We start from the raw sequence: 20,528 nt of genomic DNA on the forward strand, positions 1-20,528 counted from the left end.
ATTGGTTTGTAGCACTCTGTTGACACAGCATTTTGTTGCCGCTATCTCTGCTTTATGCTACAGGCATAGCAATATGTAGTGCATGGGCATTTGCTTCGGTCTATATTAGAGTAGAAAAATTCATTTTTGGTGAGAAGCTCACAGTACTTACAGTCAGTCTTAAGTTCTTCAGTTAATTTACATCTATTGCTGCACTGTCATTTGGGTTGTAAAACTGAGAAAAGATCACTTTAAACAGAGATAAAATTATAGGGCACAAAATCTAAGTAAAATCCAGAGTGCCGAATTTCTTCCAGAGTTGTTAAATTTTGGTAACAAGCATTAGGGCATGGATAAAATCTTTACAAACATATACTGAATGTTATACATTATTATTATTATTATTATTATTAAGTGTGCACCTCCAGGGAGTCCAAAGACTCGAGGGAGGATGCCTACTCTACAACTCTCCATCTTCACCACTCAATCCACCAACTACAGCAAACTGCAAATACCATCATCATCTCCACCAATGCCATCTACCACCTCCCACCACCACTAGTATTTTCACAGACAATCACAAACATCCATGCCCATGGCAGAATTCAAATACACAGCCTTTTGGCTGGAGAGCAGATATGCTATCCACTTGGCCAACCAGACTGACATGACAATATACATGTCATTCAGTATGACTTTGTCAAACAGCCTCTTCTTTCACTAATCTTGTAATACATTTTATAGTAAGTTACAAGAGAAATCAATGAGTGGAATGCATATAATGTGATATTATTATTTTTTATTATTATTATTACAAGGGTATCTCCCTGATGAGCCTTCTGACTTCATGATCACATCTTTATACACACAATACCTATCATAACTCTTCTTAAACTCATTCACTATTAGGGCATTCACAACTGATTATGGCAATCTATTTCACTCACTCACCACTCTTCAAGCAAAAAATCTAGTCCTTGAACCCTTACTAACTACATTCTTAAAAAACTTCCAGGAGTGATCTCTAGTTCTCTCTCTCTCTCTCTCTCAATCATGAATAAAACAAAACAAAGGAAAAATAATAAATTTTTCCTTTGTTTTGATCTTATAGGACTTTAATAGCTTAATTTTTTTTAAAGTTTAATAATAGGTTTTTATTATGTCCCCTCTTCTCCACCTATCAACTAAACTTTGCAACCCACACACCTTCAACCTATTCTAATAGGAAGCATTCCACAACTCTGTCACCAGCTCAGTGACTTGTCTCTGAATCCTCTCCAGCACCTCCTGATACCCAAGAAACCCAGGTGACCAAATCTGTGTACAGTAGTCAAAATGTTGCCAAATAGTAGCCTAATAAAGAGGGACAATAGCCTCCTTATATTTACTAGTTGGCATGCTTTTCAACATCCAAATAATCTTCGAGCTATTATGCCAACTTCTGCAATATGCCCTCTGAACTTTAATCTCCTGTTCACCATTATCCCCAAGTCCCTAGTCTCATCAATCTCTTGCAATCCGGTACCATCAATGTGATACACAGCATCTATCCTTTTCAACCTGAAGAGCATAACCTTATATTGTACATCATTAAACTGATAATCGTTATCATTTGCCCACAATGTCAGTTTATTTAAATCATTCTGCAGGATATTTACTTCACCTTCATAAATTATTGCCCTCCCCAGGCTTACATCATCAACAAACAATTACAGGGTGTTCGGGATAAATTTGACAGTTTCGTAAGGAAAAAGAAAATCTTCTTTGTATCTATTAAATTTAATGAATTGACAAAAAAACATTACAGGCAGAGTTAATTACAATACTATCAACAAGATTTACTCAAAATAACCACCATTAGCATCGATCACAGCTTCAATTCTGCATCGGAACCTCGAACAAGCTGATGCTACAGTCTCCCTGGGAAGGGCCGCAAAAACTGTTTTAATTTTATCCATTAACTGGGCTTTTGTATTACTGGAAGTGCGATTGGTGTCTTTTTCAACTGCGCCCCATACAAAATAATCCATGGGGTTAAGGTCTGGGGAGTTTGGAGGCCAAACATTTGGACTGGTGAAGTCGTAGAAATTTTCAGACAACCATTTTTGACTTTTCCCAGAGGTGTGGCAAGGGGCCGAATCCTGCTGCCATACATACGGCCTACCATTGGCTACCCTTGTTATCCAGGGCTTGACTACAGTTAGCAACTCCACGAACAAAGCCCGAATTCCAATGCCAGGGTTCTTCAACACCTGTTCCTGCAGATTTGCGAGGAATTCTGCTGTACGAACGCAATCAGATCGTCTGCTAGGGATCTTTCTTCTTGCTACATCCTCGTAGTCACCATTGCAAGTCTCTAGTTCATGCCTGATTTTTTTTACTGTATTCAGGGAGCATTGGGCAGCAGTCGTAATATCCTTATTTTGATGGCGGGCACGAATCATCATGATACAAGTTATTCTCTTCCATGATTCAGGTGGGTTCCAGCTATCCATCCTTTCTGACATCTTGTATATGAATGAAGAAGGGTCCAAACTTTTAAATGAAGAGAAGTGTGTGTTAATACATGTAACTTACGGAAAAATATAATTAATTATAAATATGTCAAATTTATCCCGAACACCCTGTAAATATCCCATAATTAACTCATTCCCTATATCATTAATATACAAATTAAAGAGTAGTAGCCCTAGTGTGAAACACCCTGAGACACTTCACTAGTTACCATTATTCTCCTAGATTCCACTCCACCATATACTACTCTCTACTCTCTGGTGTTTGTCTGCCAGTCTCCTCCCCAAATCTATGTTACCAGCTTTATATTCATTCCCTTTTGCACCAATGTTTGTAATTATTTTCCCCATGCAGTATTCTGTCATATACATCTGAAGACTCTAGTATTATCATGGTGCAGCCATTTCTCTGATCTAATTCTTATGTTACTCTATTATAAAACATCAGTAAATTATCAATGCAGGACCTTACTTTAAAAAAAAAAAAATGCTACAACAGATGATACACCTTTGCATAGAGTATTTTGTTCCCATTCACCAAATGCTGGATTTTACCTTTACCAACTTTTTATAGACTTTAACCACTACTCCTGAAAGATTCACTGGTCTGTAATTTGTCACTATTGTCATGTAGCCACATTTACATAATGAAACTATCTTACCCTCTTTCCACCAGAGCTGAAACTTGAAACAATTTCATTAGTGGCACTGCCAATTCTTTTGCAAATTTACATAGCACATGGGCTGACATTCCATCCAGTCCTACTGGGGCAGAGACTTTTGTCAATTCTGACAAAAGTCTCTGCCTCATCAGCAACTGCAAAATCTCCAACAGATGATACACCTTTGCAAAGTGAACACTCGCCAACTGAACTATTTATTCTGCTTCTTTCACCTTCCTTCCACGGTCATTCTTTTTTTTACTTGTTACATAATGAAAAAATCTTTTGGATTTACTTTAGCCTGCTTAATTAATTTTCTTTCATAATCTGATTTGGTCTTTCTAACCATACTAGTTACCCTTCATGCTTGTACTCTGTACTATTCATGAGTATGCTGATGACCTTTTGCTTTATATTCCCTCCACAATGTTTTCTTCTTCTTTTGCAGCTCTTGCTTTATATCCCTTCCCATCCACTTGGTTTATCCTCCTGACTGTGAGTATGCAGTTGAATACTGTTTTTCTCAAACAATCCTTTACCATTTTCCATGCAGTACCGACATAATTTCCTTGCAGCTCCTCAAGCCATACCATTGTTCCAAGAAGCCTCCTAAGTCTGTAATAATTACCAACTTTACAGAACAACATAAACCCTTTATTAACAGAGAATTCCACATGTTTAGCAACCTCCCAGAAGAAGAAGAAGACTGCATGGCCAAACCTCAATCACATACAACCCCCCCCCCCTCCAGGGCATGCTGTTTCAGGTTAATTATCCCTTAGCAACTGTATTAATTCCACTTCTATCTTTCATCCCCCCCCCCCAAATCGATGTCACCACAGTTGAAGTCTCCTATTATACTTGCACTGCCTGCATTCTTTGTGCTAATCTGCTGATGCATGTCATCTACATCCTCCTGTGGACATCCTGGTACTGCAACCTAGAATATATTTTGTCTTATTGGCTTCTATCTTATACCATATATTCTTAAATGAACCATCTCTCCAAGACTTAAAATCCTCTTTAACTTTTAATTTTGTTGGTCGAAATTTTTCATGTATCATTAGTAATATTCCACCTCCTGTCCTATTCCCTCTGTCCTCCCTGAAAATACAATACACTTTATATTCTATTCCTGTAATTACATCATCACCATCTCTCAACCAGGTCTCATTAATGCCTAAATGTTTTGGTCAAGTTGAGCTGACAATGCCAAAAACTCCTTTTTTTATTATTATTATTGTTATCATTATTATAATACCAATCTGCATGTACTCAGCAGACAGATCATGGAAAGTTTACTCACCCAACATGCTGAACCTTAAATTTGATACTCACCACTTCTGGCATTCAAAACAAATTCTGGAATATATCCCATTTGCCAACTATTCTCCATGTAAAAAATCTACTCCTGATGCCCTTCTTCACAACACTCTTACACTTCCAGCAATGGCCTCTTGTTCATCTCCTCTCACCTACTACCCGTTCTATGATCCTCTGTGTATTAATCAGATCAAATCCCCTTACTGGCTTACATTTCTTTATCATATTACTCCTTTTCTTCCTGTCCACTGAACTGTAATTTACATGTTTTTAATCTCTCTTTCTCCCCATATCTAACATTCTAATCCTGATATCGTCTTAGTCATTATCTATGAACCTTCTCCAATGGTTCTGCATGTAAACTAGATGACTAAATCAGAGCACAACAGTCCAAGTGTGGTCTGACCAGTCCTTTATATGGTGTCACAAGCACTCCTTTGTCCTTACATGTCAGTGTACTCATTATTGTTATTACGTGACACCCCCAAGGAGTCCAAGGACTCATTGCGGGAGGGCACACAACTCTACTTTGCTAAATACATCTCATCCTCACCACTAATACTTAATTCTCCAACTACGACACTTCTACCATTAACAACAATATTTTTTGTCTGTAAATTGCATGTGTTCTGAAGGCTGATTTGTCTGTATGCAGGATGAAAAACCTGCGTTTCCGGGAGAAAAACCCTGCTATCACCATATGAGATTGAATAACTCACCTTCAGCTAAAAAAACCCATATAAGGATTCCCCTCGTCACGATGAGAATGAACCCCAGGTCTTTTCCAATCAAAAGGCACACTGTTCCACTATTCTTCCAATTGTGCTACAGTGGCTATATATTATCATAGTAGTATACTGACACCTGTGCCCTCCGAATCTTCAGTCGACTGTTAATCTTCACTTACAGATCTCAAATCCCAACATTTCCTAACTACAGTTCCATCAATACAGTACACAGCCTTATATCTCTGCACTTGCAATATTCACACTTATTACACTTATTAATATGAAAACAATAACCTCACTCATTTGTCCAAGCTAAAAGTCTATTTACATTAACATTAGGCAATGCATCTTTAAATTCTCCTCACTTTTGCACTATCAGCAAACAACTGAAGATCCCAGTGAATCCATAAAAAATATAATTAACAAATAAGTTAAAAAGTAGGAATCAAAGAACAGAACCCTGGGACAAACTAATGGTTACCTACCTTTTCTTTTTTTTTTTTTTTTTTTCAGACAGTGCTCCATCATACATGACTTGCTTGTATCTTTCACAGAGCTTACCGGTAAGTAGTATACAAGCTACAAGCTGCAGCTTGTACATTTATCACCTATTTATCATGAAGTAATTTATCTATCAAATGGTTTTGCAAAGGCAAGAATATCACTGCATATGAATCTCCCTTACGGGCAACTCCAAGGAGTCCTAAGAATCATCGAGGGAGACCCTAAACACATCATATCAAGAACAACAGTTTAGCATTAACACAGTATCTATCTATCATACTTTGCCTTGAATTCATTTACAGGCATGGCACCTACAACAAACTATGACAGCTTATTCCACTCATTCACCCCCCCCCTCTCCAAGTAAAAAACCTAGTTCTAACACCCTTGCTAACTACACTCTTGCTCAGTTCCATGGATGGCCCCTAGTTCTCCCATCACCACCAGACCTGTTCTGAAAAATTTCCTCTGAATTAATCTTGTAAAAACCCATCAGTAATTTGAATGTCTCAATCATATCACCCCTTTTTGACCTATCATCAAATTAGATCTTATCTAACTGATTAGATCTTATCTAGCCCAATTTCTGTAACCCAAAGATCTTCAACCTGTTCTCGTAAGGCTCATTCCATAGACCAGCTATCATCTTGGTCACTCACCTCTGGATCCTCTCTACCTCCTCCCATCAAGAAGAAACCCAGAGGCCCAGATTTGATCACAGAGTCAAGATGGGATCTTATCAAGCCTCGATAAAGAGGAACAATAACTTGCTTATCTCTGCTCGTCAAAGTATTCTTCAGTAACCAAGTGATCTGATGAGCTGATTTAGCCACTTTTGCAATGTGTTCCCTAAACTTCAGCTCCCTATCCACCAACACACCCAAATCTCTGGCTTCATCAACCTCCTGGAGTACAGTTCCACCAATGTGATATACTGGAGCTAATTTTTTCACTCCAAAATGCATAACCTTACACTTTGCTACATTAAACTGACATCCATTCTCATTAGCCCAGACTTCCAAGTCTATCCAAATCATCCTGCAAAATTTTGACATCATGTGCATTCACTATTGCTCTACCCAACTTTGCATCATCAGCAAATAAACGAACAGTTCCTCTCAGATCCTTTCCTATATCATTAATGAACAGATTAAATAGCAGTGGTCCAAGAACAGAACCCTGCGGTACACCACTAGTAACAGGCCTTCTTTTGGACTCCACCCCTGAATAAACTACTTTCTGATATCTCTCCATCAACCACTCTCCTATCCATCTCACCAGCCCTGTATCCATTCCGATGTGCTGCAGTTTACTGATTAGATCTTGTAAAATTAGATCTTATCTAGCACAGTCCATCACCTTATCATATTCTTAGCACATTCTTTAAAACTACGTGGTGATTTGTCATCCATCCCCACTGCCTTATTAATATCTAACCCAACCAACACTTGATACGCTTTTGATTCTTTCACAACTAATTCTCCTAACTGCTCCCATTCTAAATGTTGTGCAGCATCAATTACAGCAGTATGATATACACTAATAAAATGCTTATTATATAACTCCACTATATCTTTTGTGATGGTCACTCTGCTACAATAGCCATCATCACCCTTCCATAATTATTCTTTCTCTTGCTTGCCATATAGAGGAAGAATTCCCTTAAACCAACCTTGTCCTGTCTGGACAGTCTCCTCTCATACTGCTCCTTTTTATTTCTTTACCAGGCTTGTCACCTCCCTAGCCTGCACTTTATACTCCTCATGAATCTGTTTGGTGCTGACTGTGTTGTACCTAATCTATAAATTCTTCTTTGTCAACACCACTAAGCTTGATTTTAGTACTTATCCATATCAATCCTATTCTGTTTATTCATTCATTTAACTCTTGGTATACAGTAATGCACTGCATGTGTAGATACTGCCTTATAAATTCCCATGTACTCTCAACATCTTTTCTGCACAACTCAGCAACCCAACTTATTGATATTAGTTGCGTATGCAGCCTATCATAATCACAAGAGTAACCTTTTCCTACTTTTCAAAGCAGTACATCATGATCACTCTCACCAACTGGTGGCAGTGCTGATACCTCAATAACAACCACATCCTGTGTGAATATCTTGAAATCCAACACTGTTAAACCTTGAGTAACTTCTATCGCATGCTGCTTGAAATAGTTATCCTTCAGAAATTTGACAAATTCATTCTCCTTGTTCCCATATACTATCTCTTCCTCCTACTAATCCACATTCCTATAATTAAAATCTCCCATTATGATCAACTTCTTCTTAGATGCCCAACTAATTTGCCTAAAAATTTCACTCTGTACATCCCTGGCCTATAGGAATATCTTATTAGGTATACTATTCTGTCAATTTCGATTTTACCCCAAAGTGATTCAATATCTTCTCCTGTACTACCGGTTTCAACTTCTACCATACTGTCTGTCTGGAAAATTCTATATCATTCCATTTCTATTCTCGACATTATATCATTCTTAGAGACTACCAAGTTACACTTACACTAATTATCTCTGGGCATAATGACTCAGTCAATGCTAACAAACTCAGCTCTCTTATTTCTAATAATTCTCTATTTAGTATGGAAACATAATAATCCAACAATTTGAACCCATCCCATTCCATCAACACCAACATTCCCTACTCTAGCTGCTCTGACCACTGCTTTTTTCCTGATCATGACTCTGATTTCCATTCATACCTCTCTCATTCCCACCTTTGTATATTCCATTACTTTATCCTTGGTTAATTTCATATTCAATCTTCATCGTGTTCTTTCACAACCTTCTTCGCAATCTCACTCTGATCCTCAACTATACTAATTCATCTTAATTTCTTACTCTCTCAGCAAATAATAGTTTCTCTAAATTTTCAACAGAAAAACACATTCAAATGCAATCCATCAACTTTAAATTATTCCAACTTCCTTCAAATTCACACAACTCAGCCATCACAAGGCTGAGTTGCTACTGTCTCACTGACATGTGCTTCCTCATGAACACCAGTGTCAGAATCTCTAACACTAATAGTAAAACAAACAGCAAGAATACAAACCAACAAGTACCTCATGATCACTCTCACCAACCGGTGGCAGTGTCAATACCTCATTAAAAAACTACATCTTGTGAAATTATCACCAAATCCAAAACATCAAAGCTTCTAGTTGCTTCAGTCACATGCTGCTTAAGATATTTATTTCTCAGAAATTCAACAACCTCACTCTCCTTCATCCTATACAATATATCCTCCTCCCATTCTATATTCATGTATTAAAGTCTCCCATCAGACTCAACTTCTTTTGACATGCCCAATTGGTATTCTCTCCATTCCCTGGCCTATAAAAGCATCCTATCAGATATACTAGCCAGTTTATTTCAACTTTGCACCAATGCATGCGCATATTCAAAATCTGTGCATGCATGAAAGCTTCCACACTTTGTAGACACAATTCCTCTGCAATCATTAACAGCATTCTTTGTTCACTTTTCACATTTCTATCTCCTTCCATTTCTATTCCTGACATCACATCCTCCTCAGACAACCAAGTTTCTTTTATTCCAATTATCTTTGAGCATACTCAATCAATGCAACAAACTCAGCTCTCTTGTTTTGAATACTCCTTACATTTGTGTCTAAATATAACAATCTCTGTAATAAATTTAGTTTAATCCTTTATCCAAGTGTAAGCAAACAAAGCTTGCACCTGAAAATATCTTCAGGACTGAGGTAAGGTGGTGCAACACCACGTTGCACCACCTTACCTCAGTCCTGAAGATATTTTCAGGTGCAAACTTTGTTTGTTTACACTTGGAGTTACGTGTTGCACCACCGTACCTAAGTCCTGAAGATATTTTCAGGTGCAAACTTTGTTGCTTACACTTGGAGTTGCATGTTGCACCACCTTACCTCAGTCCTGAAGATATTTTCAGGTGCAAACTTTGTTTGCTTACACTTGGATAAAGGATTAAACTAAATTTATTATAGTCTAACCAAGTGCAAAATAAACTTCCAATAACAATCTCTGTCTTTGAAGTCATTCTACCAGCACCAACATTCTTTATTCTAGCTGCTATACTGCTGCAACCACATCTTCAACCTCATATCTGTCTTTCCCCTGTTGTACAATCCATTTGGTTGTGCTATCCTGCTTCACAACTAAACTCTGATCATTTACTATATAAACTTCATGACTCTGTGCCTTCTCAGAAAACAATAGTGTTTTTAAATGACCAACACCAAATCCATTCAAATGAAATTAAACAACATTAAACCATTTCAACTTTCCTTCAAATTCATTCCACAGATTTACAAATTGACCCCCCCCCCTTCCTTGCCTCACAACTCAGCCATTTTGCTATTCATTATCTCTGCTCTCCTTCTCAATTCACTGTTGTTGTATCTGGGCAACATGCCTACAACAACTTTTCCAACAACACTATTCTTCTTTACCTATCACAACAACTTCCTCAATTCCCTATTCATATTCTTTTATTCCCCAACTACGTCATTTATGCCCATGATTACCACTAATTTGATGCCCGGTGTTTCCTTTTCTATTGCAGAAAAGGAAAGACCAAGTTCTTCTGCACCAGGAAAGCATGTTTTGCACACATTATTATTAGTCATTATTAGACACTCTAATGAGTCCCCAATACAATGATATACAATTATCCTTTGACTCTTTCTTTGTAATACTAACGTCCTCCTTCTCATTCCCATCAGCCAATCTTTTCTTTAAATGTTTTGTTTTGCTTTACATTTTCACTAACTCTTGACTAAGCTCTTCAACTACGATCCTGACACTTGCTCCCATTTCTAATTGTTCTAATCTCTTAAGGCACTTTCCACATATGTTAACGCTGTCCTTATTTTCGTTTTCCCAAACAGTCAACAAATCTTTTACATTTTGTAGTGCATACATATACAAAAACAGTCTTTGGAGAAACAGAGAGTGTATGAGTGGAAAAAGGGATGCAGCAGGGTTGTGTATTGTTGCCCTACCTTTTTAATATTTATAGTGAATATATTATGAGAGTGGCTGATTTAGACAAAGTTCTAGCTAGAATTAAGATTTGTGGCAGAAAAATAAATAATTTAAGATATTCAGATGATACAACACTCATAGCAGAAACTAAGGAAGATCTGGTGCTGTTGATTCAATTGGTTAAGAGGGAAAGTAACAAAGCCACGCTTAATTTAAAAATCAGCAAAACAAAAGTGATGATTTCTGGCAATTTAAATATATTTATAATAGAGGGAGGATAAAATAGAAATTGTTGAAAGTTATGATTTACTGGGGTCCAGAATCAGAAATGATGGTAAATGTGAAGACGAAATTAAAAGATCGATACTCATGGAAAAAAAGCAATGTCAAACCTGACAAAAATTATGAAAGACAGAGGTGTAAGTAAGGTGATGAAAGTTAGAATTGTAAAAGTAATGGTATTTCTAGTAGTGATGTATGGATGTGAAAGCTGGATCATTAAGAAGAAAGACAGAAAGCAAATTGATTCATTTGAATTATGGGTGTGGAGAAGACTACTGAAAATTGAATGGACTGCAAGAATTGCCAATAAGAAGATTTTAGAGAAGATAAAGACAGAATGCCCCTTGGAGATAATGATCGCTAAACAGAAGTTCATATGCTTTGGTCATATTATGGGAGCTAATGAATCATTGGAAAAGGCAGTTATGTTGAGGAAGACCATAAAAAGAGTTGGATGGACAACATAAAAGAATTTAACTAACTTGAACCTACAATTACTGAAAGAAAGAACAAGATGCCGAGTGGGATGGAGAGCCTTTATTCATAGAATCACCAAGAGTCAAAAATGACTAAATGGCACGTAATAACAACAAAAACACATTGAAATTTTCATAATGCACTAAATTTTCATAATTTTCATAATTTCACGGCAAAAAATCCAAGGCAGAACTCAATCTTCATATCAAAGCTTTCTGTTCTGCTGACATGCACTTCTTTACCGATGCCATTTTCAGAAGCATAAGCAGTAAGAATAAACAACTAGTAAAATACAATATAAACAACAACAACACTACTGAAAGCCATTTGTATCCAGACTGAAAGAAATGTTGACAATTTGTGATAAAAAGCCACACTATACACTAATCAAAAACACTTTTTTTTAGCACAACTCAACTCTACTGCTATGTTCACTCACAATTCTAGTGTCACCCTCTCTCATTATTATTATTATGTGACACCTCCAAAGAGTCTAAGATTCGTCACAGGGGAACACTCTACTCTGCTACTCACATCTCTCTATGTCCCTTAATAATTAATTTTCCGGTGCCATCTATCACCCTTTGCCAACAACAAGAGCATTTTTTGTTTGTAAATTGTGCATCTTCTCACGGTCTGTTTGCCTGTAGGTGGGATGAAAAACCTGAGTTTTTGGGAGGAAAAAATCCTGCTGCATCCATATGAGATTGCCTGATTGTTTATTATATGGAATGCTGGGAGAGAAGTTAAGTTAATCCATGCAAGTTAATTTTGCTCATAGTTAAGAAAGGGGTAAGAGCAAAATTTTTCTCTTACAGAGCAGTGAGTGAGTGGAATAGATGGCCTCTTGAAATTGAGAGCACCTAGTGTGAAAACAAGTGAATACACCACCTGGTTTGGGTGATGTATATCCAAATAAGTCCTGTCTTTGACTTCCATAGGAAATAATAAAATGTCTCTTCACTACTATCATTCCTTGCACCTCGTTTTACTAGGTTAATGATGTGTGATCTATTTGGCCATATTCTACTTAAGAATTAAATACAGTTTTAGTAAAAAATCAAAAATGGAAAGTTGAAGACTCACTTAGATTTTAGGGAATACATTGTTCATGATTCCATGCAACATCCATCTCAAAAATTCAGAGTTATCAAAACCTTGTTCACAGAGTCCATTCAAACTGTTCTACTTTAAGATTCTCTCAAACAAGAATAAAATGCATTAAATATAACATCATATTTAATACTAATTTATCTTATCTAAAATATGACATATCTTGGATAATTACTCTCCTACTAACAATACTTCATCAGAGATCAAGAGAATATCCATTCCTTCTATCAAAGCCATCTTGATGCACAATTCCAGATTTCCATAAATATTTGATTTCTAGACAGCCTTCAAGCCCTTTCATCTCTCTCCTATCATTAAAAATAAAATTCCCTATTTAGAACATATGAGAGTTTATGCAATTCCATGTTCCTGCAGTCTTTCCCGTTTCAGCAAGATCAGTTTCTATTGAAGACTCCTGACAAGCTGACCATGTGGATTATACCTGTTTTCATCAACCTAGAAGTCTCATCCAGAAGAACTCTTTCAAATTTGAGAGACTTTTCAAGGAATGCTATGAAGCCCTTCACAATCACCTTAATTTGAACTGCAATGATGATTTAAATATTTCAGAATTTTGGGATCAGGTGACTTTTAACACTGCTACTGATAAGGCACAACTTGATATTATTACACCTCTGAGCCTCTCCATCTCATTGGCTGTGTTAAAATGCTCCTTACTTCACTAATAGCATCACACTGCTGGCATCAGAAGTAAAAAGAATGCAGTTTGTGATGTTTCTATTACCATTCTTGTTTCATGTAATGGTTCAATTATTATATATTGACTCAGAAGTTGGGATCAGATACAGTCTGTACTAAAAAAAATTGATGAATTTCTTTATACTTCTAAAATTTTTAACTGTTAGCATTTTAATATAACATCATCATCAACATCAAATTCCTGACATGTACCCTTAAGGGATGTACAGGATATGATAGCACATATTGTAATCCAAGGGTGAGAAGGCTAAATAAGGTAGGTGTGAGATGGATGAATAAAGAGATTAAGCATGCGATACAAGAAAAAGGGCATTGTGGAGGCAGCACAAGAGAAGTGAAAATAACCAATTCCATGGGGTTTACAAAGACCAGGCAAGGAGGGTGAGGGTAGCTGAAAAGAGGTATGAAGAGCGGTTAGCACATTATGCCAAAAAGAATCCTAAGGAGTTCTTTCAATATGGAGCCAGCAAAAGAAAGAATGATTATGGAAGGATGACATTGATTGGAGAAAATGGTATAAAGACAGCTGTTGCAGAATGTGTGGTGGAGATACTTAATGAGCAGTTCATAAAGATCTTTCAATCTTGTGAATGTGACTTCATGGAGAGATTAAGAGCAGTTGATGATGGGGAGGAGAGATTGACTGTAAGTGAGCAAGAGGTGTTTGGGGAGTTGAGTAAACTAGATGTAAATAAGGCTGTGGGACTTGATAATATATCACCGCGTATTCTGAAGGAATGTGCCAGAGAGTTGACACCTGCCTTGACATATTTTTTTAATACGAGTCTTGCACTTGGTCAAGTCCCTAAAGAGTGGAAGGAGGGCAAGATTGTGCCACTTCATAAAGGAGGTGATCGAACTCAAGCATCAAACTATAGGCCTATCTGTGTGTCAGGTGTTGTGGTTAAGTTGTTGGAGAAGCTTGTGAGAACTAGGATCCAGAATTGGATTGACAACAATGGTATTATCTTTGATGGACAGCATGAATTTGCTAAAGGGAGGTCATGTTTTAGTAATCCACTTACTTAATAAAATAAAGACTGCTTCCTTGGACAGAGGAGAAGGATACACAGTAATATACTTGGATTTTGCAAAGGCTTTTGATAGAGTACCTCATGATAAGTTGACAGTCAAACTAGAGCAGATGGGGTTGGATATTAGACTCGTGCATTGGATTGGAGACTGGCTATCTGATAGGTATCAACAAGTTGTGTATGGGGGAGTAATATCCATAAAAAGGAAAGTCACTAGTGGAGTTCCTCAGGGGTCTGTTTTAGGGCCATTATTGTTCAACTTGTATATTAATGATATTGGTGAAGATTTGGATGGATATATTCAGCTGTTTGCAGATGATGCAAAATTAGGGTGAACCATTAAGAGTAGTGAAGATGTTGTGGACTTACAAGAAGACTTGACTAAATTGAGTGAATGGGCATGGAAATGGGGATGTGAGTTCAATGTTGCAAAATGTAAGGTTTTAAAATTTGGAAAACAAAGATGGGATGCAGAATTTATACTTGGTGAGGATATATTGTTGGAGGTGGAAGAAATAAGAGATCTGGGGGTGATAGTGGATAAGGATCTGAAATTTAAGGGACACATAGCCAAAACTGTGAAGACAACACAAAGGCTTCTGGGAATCATGCGGAGGACACTGAAGTGTAGAAGCAGGGAGATTCTTGTTCCATTGTATAAGGCTTTGATTAGGCCACAGATGGACTATTGTGCCCAGATTTGGTCGCCTGGTTTTCAGAATGATGAAGAGATGTTGGAAAGGGGTCCAAAGGCGACTGACTAAGATAGTTTCTGACCTCTGGAATGTTGAGTATGAGGAAAGATGGAAAATATGTAATTTGCAGAGTCTGGTGGACCTACTAGTTGGTAAGGGGCTGTTATATGATTAATGCTGGAGAAGTTCTACATAAAGTAGTGGGAGATAGGGGGAGAACCAGAGGTCATCCCTGGAAACTGTATAAAGAGGGTGTGAGTAGGGGAGTGAGAGGCAGGTTTTTTCGTGCAGAGTTGTGAATGATTGGAATGCCTTGCCTGAGAGTGTGGTGTCTGCAAGGAGTTTGAACATGTTTAAGACACGGTATGATGAGTTGTGTGTGTGATAAAAGGACCTCCCAGATGAGTCTTTGACTCTATGAGGTCTTGGGGTAATAATAGTAAATAGTAATATCAAAAATTTACATTATTACTAACTTCTATCTACAATTTTCCTCCAAATCAATCTGTTACCTCTCAAGACTTCAACATTATCAGATCTTCACAAATATCCCAATCAATGACACAATTCTTCTCCCACAGAGCAAATTTCCACCCGACATTACGGCCCTGTTTGTCCACGTACTATGTTCTGGTTACTTTGTATGGCAAAATAAATTTTACGTACAAAAAGAAGGTATGGCCATGGGCTCAACACTATCCTGCCACAATTGCTAACTTTTATATGGAAGCCTTTGAGCAAAGTGCTCTTGATTCCTTCACTCTAAAACCTACAGTGTGGCTTAGATACATTGCCGATGTTTTCGTTATCTGGGGACATGGGCAACAAACATTAGACACATTTCTTATCCACCTGAACGAACAACATGAACGCATACAATTTACTATTGAATTGAAAATCAGAACTTACTCCCGTTACTGGATACACTGGTCACAAGTCTTGCTTCAGGCAATCTATCCTTCATGGTCTACAGCAAACTGACAAATACATGCTAAATCATACCACCACCCATCACAAAAATATAGAGTCATTAATACCCTTAAAAACAGAGCTACAACAATTTGCTCTGATCAGCAAGCTCTTAAACAAGAATTAAAAATTATTAGCAACACATTTATAAATAATGGCTATAACCATAATACTATTAATAAAGTCCTTCATAAAACTTCATCAAAAAATAATTTAGATTACAGTAAAACCATAGCCATCCCATACATTAAAGGGTTATCAGAAAAAATCAACAGAATCCTACACCATTATTCTCTATGCCACCTTTAAACAACCTACAAAATTAAAAAACATATTCAACTCCTCTAAGGATCCTCTCCTCCCACTGGCATATCCTGGAGTTTACTGCATCTACTACACCTGTAACTTACCTTATATTGGTGAAACTGGATGTACAAACCCTATAAGGAAAAAAGAACACAAAAGACATTAAATATAACAAGTTTGGTAAAGCAGGCTTCTTAGATCATGATCTCAACACCTTACACCAAATAGATTGGAAAAGTACCCACTCTTTACACCATACAAAAACCTGGTATGAAAGAAAATTTAAAGATGCCTGCAAAATTCTGATTAACTACCATAATATCAACAATAATGGCAGCATGAAAATTCCAAGAATCTGGATGGCACATATTCAGCCTACTTAATACTTAGTAGGCATACTTTAGGACTTTAAGCAAACTTCAGCTAGTATTGGAAACTATTCCATCCCAATTGGTTGAAATTTATATGTATAATTATGTTTTTAATATATATAAATATATAAACATGTTGTTCTCCAGCCCAATGTAATTTTGTAACCAATAGATAATAAAAATAATAGGACTCTAGCATTGATTTAGTGAAGGTTTTTTTTTTTTTTTTTTTTCACCAGAGGTCAGGCCAATAATTGGTATAACGGTTGGTCAGTAACTTTAGCAAACCATGCATACTGTAGTGCAGCTTGTTTCTCTGTATACAGTGTATATGCTCGAAAAGATGACCTTGATATGAAGGTCGAAACGTCGAGTGTTGATTTTGGTTTATATTAAACTAAAGTTTTACTGAAACATGGTAGTTGTCTCCATAATTTTCCAAAATGTATTCTGATCACCATGTAAGCCTAAAAGAAAGGATTACCAGATCTTATATTTCTAACTTCTAAGACACTTTTTACTGTATCAATCCACCTATATTTGATCTTCCTCTAGTTCTTTTTCCTGCCAACCTGGTAGAGAACACTTGTTTTACTAATCTTTCCTCTCCCATTCTGTTTAATTGACCATACCACCTGAGATTAGCTCTGCTAATGCATTCCTGGATGCCGACAATGTCAAGTACTTCCCTAATATCCTCGTTTTTGATATGATACTGCCATTGATGCCATCTGACCAAAGACTAGATCAAGTGTTTTACTTCTGACCAAGCTCTCAGATCCATAAGTTAAAATTGGTTTGAACACTGCCTTGTATATAGCTAATTTAGTGTTTTGACTAATTTCTCTCTTATTCCATATAAATTTATTCAATTGACTTTCTACCATGGGGTGCTTAAGGGTCAAAGCTGTATAACTGAGAGGAGACCTCCACATAGCCTTTAAAGGAATGCAGAGAACCGACCAGGGCTTCTGACCTAATGTCCAATCCTCACCTTCTCGTGGTGCACCCTGTTGGTTATCTACCTGGATACTGAACAAATGAGGATGGGCTGGAAATTTGGGATTTAGCCAACCGAATTGTATTCCTGTTGGTTAAACCAAAATACAAAATGATGGTACAACATGACAAAATTTCATGCCGGCTGGGGTGTTGCCCGGTTAAACGAGGCCCCCGTTGTTTTTGCCAGGGAACCAGGGCGAACAGCGAAAATTCAGCAACTGAAACAAATCTGAAAACACATCCCAACTCAACATCACCATAGTTACAGATCGATACTATCAACATAAGAAGCCTGAATGGCAAAGAAATGGAGCTAGCAGAGGAATTAGATAAGTACAAGATCGACATAATAGGGGTGACTGAAACAAAAAAGAGAAAAACTGGTGAGATCTTTCTGGGCAATAAATACAAAATGTTATATTCAGGCAATGACAATCAAGGAAAAGAAGGAGTAGCCATAGTATTCAACACAAAATACGAGGCTCATCTTCTTGAATGGCAGGCAGTGCTAAGAAGAGTGATTTGGGCAAATATCAGAATGGGGAACTGGACAATGAGCCTTATTTGTGCCCATGGTCCCACAGAAGGTTCTACTAAGGTAGAAGTGAAGGAATTGCTTGAGGCTCTAGAGAAAGTTACTGACACAATGAAAAAGGAAAAGTTGGTCCTTGTTGGGGATCTAAATAGCAGAGTAGGAAGTAATTATCAGACATACAAAAATGTTTTGGGAAAATTTGGAGAAAAGAGCAAAGCTAATAATAATGGCAAATATCTGTTGGATTTCTGCTCAGGACATGGACTAGTTATTACTAACACCGTGTTCCAACATAAAAATGTGCACAAATTCACATGGAGAGAAGAGGCAAGGAATAAGAAAAGTCTCATTGACTATGTTATTGTTGATAGTGATGTTTTCTCCCTAGTGCAGGACACCAGAATGTACAGAGGATTTGAAATTGGAAGTGATCACTATTTAGTCTTGAGCAGGATAAAATTGAATTTCATATTGAAAAGAATAACATGTAAGAAAGTTTTAAAGCGAATAAAAGTTGAGCAGCTCTCAGATGTGAACTGTAGACTAAAATACACAAAGATTATTGAAGGAAAAATGAAAGAGTTTCAGAACAGGAACCAAACCTTGGAGATTCAGTGGCAAGCCTTGAAGAAAACCCTGATTGATTCAGCTAGAGAGGCATGTGGTGAGGTTGTCTGCAAGGATAGAAAAATTAGAACTCCATGGTGGACACAGGAAGTTAAAGAGACAGTGAACAAAAAGAAGAAAGCATATCAAAAGTTTTCCTGGCATATAAATCAGCTTGTGCTCTTAGAGAATACAGAGACAAATGTAAGAAAGCTAAACAGTGTAAAACTAGCTAAACAAAAGTCATGGAAGGACTTTGGCAAGAACATAGAAAATAAATATCAAGAAGGTGGTAAAATATTCTGGAGGTTGTTGAAGAAGCTTAGGAATGGAGGAAAGAGTGTTTAAAAACGGAGTTAGAGATGATAAAGTTGAAATGAAAACGGGAGAAAAAGATAACCTTGAAGTATGGAGTAATTACTTTGAAAATTTGCTAAATGAAACAAGCTGTGATGACAGCACAGTGATAAAAAGCACTGACCAGGCATGCAGTCAGGAATACATATCCATACTTGAAGTAGAAAAGCCATCAAAGGTTTGAAATGTGGAAAGGCAGCAGGAGTACATGATATTCGACCAGAAATGCTGAAGTATGGTGGTATAAAAGTCTTACAATGGCTGCACTGCACTGCATATTTCAGAATGCCTGGACAGAGGGACAAATTCCCAATGATTGGAGTACAGCTCTCATAGTACCTATATATAAAAAGGGAAATAAAACTGAATGTGAGAATTACAGAGGTATATCCCTATTGAGTGTTCCTGGTAAGATATGTGCAAGTATACTTGAGAAAACGGTTGAGAAGAATTGTGGAAGAAAAGCTTGGTGAAGAACAAGCTGGATTCAGGTCAAATAGAGGCTGTCAGGATCAGATCTTCACCAATCATGGGAATGTAACAAAGATCAGTATTTAAATTTTGTCGATTTGGAAAAGGCATATGACAAGGTGCCAAGAGAGAGAAGATATTCAATACGCTACAGTTATATGGTGTCAATGGGGCATTATATCAAGCAATACTTGCAATATTTATTGCAATACAAAACAATAGCAACACTCAGTAGAGAAATACCTCTGTAATTCTCACATTCAGTTTTATTTCCCTTTTTATATATGGACACTATGAGAGCTCTACTCCAATCATCTAAAATTTGTCCCTCTGTCCAGGCCTTCTGAACTCTGCAGTGCAGCCACTGTGAGACTTTTATACCTCCATACTTGAGCATGCCGGCATGGTTGGCCGTGTGGGTAGCATATCTGCTCTCCAGCCAAAAGGCTGCGGGTTCAAATCCCACCGTGGGTATGGATGTTTGTGGAAATACCAGTGATGGTCAGCGGTAAATGGCGTTGATGTAGTTGCAGTCAGTTGGTGAATGAATGGTGGAGACAGAGTTGTAGAGCAGGTACCCTCCCTTGATGAGTCCTTGGACTCCCTGGATGTGTCAAATAATAATAATAATAATTTCTGGTTGAATATCATCTACTCCTGCTGCTTTCACATTTCAGCGTTTTGATGGCTTTTTTTACTTCAAGTATGGATATGTATTCCTGATTACATGCCTGGTCAGTGTTTTTTTACCACTGTGCTGTCACTGATTGTTTCATTTAGCATTCTAATATAATACAATAATAATAATAATTGTGAATGGCTTTTATTCTTATAAGAAGTAGGTGAGGCCATTTTAGCCTTATCTAACTAATGAA

At 37.2% G+C, this 20,528-nt stretch overlaps 1 protein-coding gene across 1 annotated transcript in view; it reads right to left on the bottom strand.

Annotated features, from left to right (window-relative positions):
* LOC150108907 (muscle calcium channel subunit alpha-1-like) overlaps positions 1-20,528 on the bottom strand; it is a 1,617,925-nt gene that overhangs the window by 793,264 nt on the left and 804,133 nt on the right. The window lies entirely within an intron of this gene.

The sequence above is a fragment of the Typopeltis vanoorti genome, chromosome 2 (genome assembly GCF_054136105.1).
Source record: "Typopeltis vanoorti isolate ZY-2024b chromosome 2, IOZ_Tvanoo_1.0, whole genome shotgun sequence".
Lineage (NCBI taxonomy): Eukaryota > Metazoa > Arthropoda > Arachnida > Uropygi > Thelyphonidae > Typopeltis > Typopeltis vanoorti.